The following is a 2024-nucleotide window of genomic DNA, read 5'->3' as shown; positions in this document are numbered from 1 at the left end:
CAGTAGCCAAGCTGAGTTAAGGGAAGACATTGTGGGCCAGATTCTCTGCTGGTGCAAATAAGCCTTGCTCCACTGACTTAGATGGTACTACACTGATTCATTTACACCAGTGGAGGATCTGGCTTTATGGTTTATTTCACTCGATCTGCTGCAAAAATCTGACTCTATCTCCATTCTGTTGGGTCTTTAATACTAGTGTTGCATGAGAATACGACCACTCCACCCTAAATATAACAGCACAATCTCTTTATGGTCAGCAAGATAGAGCTCAAAGTGGAATATTTTAATTACCATGAAATATCACCAGTGCAGCAACCTGCATGGAACTTGGAGGGAGGACCATAGGTTGCAGGTAGGAAGAGTTTGGAGGTAGCACTAGGAAGTCAGTCCGTGTGCACATGTCTAGAATATTAGCTGTTGTTGCAGCACCTCTTTTACTAAAAAGCCAGTTTAGTTTTAATAACACAAGTGGCCTCCATGTTCCCACCCTGCACATGGTCCATGAAACAACGAGTATTTGAAGTTCTGGCTTGTCGGCAAAGAGTTTAGCAACTTTTGGAAGGTTGCTGGTATGAGAACAAAAAGCCCAGAGGCTGCAGTTGCTAAAACAATCTTAGGAGGGTTTTTTTGTTTGTTTGTTTTAAATCTGTGGGTTTAGAATATTTGTTAATTGAAAAATGATAGCTGTTGCTGCAAGATTAAGGTCCTAATTCTTTTTGTCTGTACCGGAAAGTCTGATACATCATCTAAGAATTGTCTTCTGTGATCACATTCAATCTTCTGTAGTCCACATAGAATCCTGACTGAACAGGATTTTTTTCTGCAGCAGGACCGCTGGGGCAAACAAATTGCCTATAGGGGCTTCATTATTTCCACCTCAGCATTATTGAAATGTTCTCCTTCAGGTTATGAAAGCTTTTACAGCCTGATGGCTGTTTGGTGGCCTGTATTTAAAGATTTGTCCATCACATAGGTAGTAGATAGATGCCTACAAAACAATAGTTAGTTTGTTAGCAGTGGTCACAGCACATAAAACTTATCATAATTGTCTCACTATTCCTTTGTGTACCTTTTCCCCAGCCCAAACCCCCACACCTGCTGTATTTTGCCTTATACGTAGATTGTAAGCTCTTTGGGGCGGCTGTAATCCCCAACTGGGGCCTCTCAGTGATACTGCAATACACCAGATTGATCAGATAGCTAGGTTAGATAGATTTTAGTACTGACGGTGCAGGGCTTTGTTTTAAACAATGGAACTGAAATACACTGAAGCAATGTGCCTAACTGAGAGCATAGCGGTTATATTTGGACACAGCTGTGTTTAAATCAGCCCCCTATGTGTCTGTCTGCTGTGGTGACTTTATTGTTCCAGCAACAAACTGGAACCAATGGAAGTGAGGCTCTGCACTGCGTACAGAACGCCCAACCATTTAAAGGGGCAGGCTATCACAACAACAAAACATGAAACCTAAATAAAATACATCTGACATACACCAACAAAATCCCCCTAGAATATTCAGACTCAGTAGTGGAATACCTACTCTAGCTTTAAATTTACAGTTTTTCGTCACTAATGAAATATTGTCTTAATTTAAATAAACAATGTCAGTAAGCTGGTCAAAAATAGGAAATTTTAGTCAGTCCAATAAATTAGCTTTCATTGGAATAACAAAGATCTTGTTTCTAATTACTTATAAAAATATCCACCTATGACTGGCTGAAAATCAGCATTGATACGGCAGTTACGAACGTTACACAAACCACAATCAGTCAGACTGTGTGTGTGTGTACCAAAAATACACTCTAAATAGGGACAGACTTTTGAAAGAACTCAGCATGGAGGGCAGTGAGCCATTTTGAAAATCTGGCCCAGTGTCCGTCATCTCAAAATGTTCCACAAACCAACTACACTAGTGTCTGCAGTCATCACTTCTTCCCCCACCTAAAAACAGGCAATTCAGGGAGCACTTGTTTTGGGACAGCAGCAGCACACAGCAGCTTAGGACAGGAAGCGTGGACTACTG

This window comes from Lepidochelys kempii, chromosome 1 (genome assembly GCF_965140285.1).
Source record: "Lepidochelys kempii isolate rLepKem1 chromosome 1, rLepKem1.hap1, whole genome shotgun sequence".
In the NCBI taxonomy this organism is placed as follows: Eukaryota; Metazoa; Chordata; order Testudines; family Cheloniidae; genus Lepidochelys; species Lepidochelys kempii.
Note: the sequence above shows the minus strand (reverse complement) of the source record.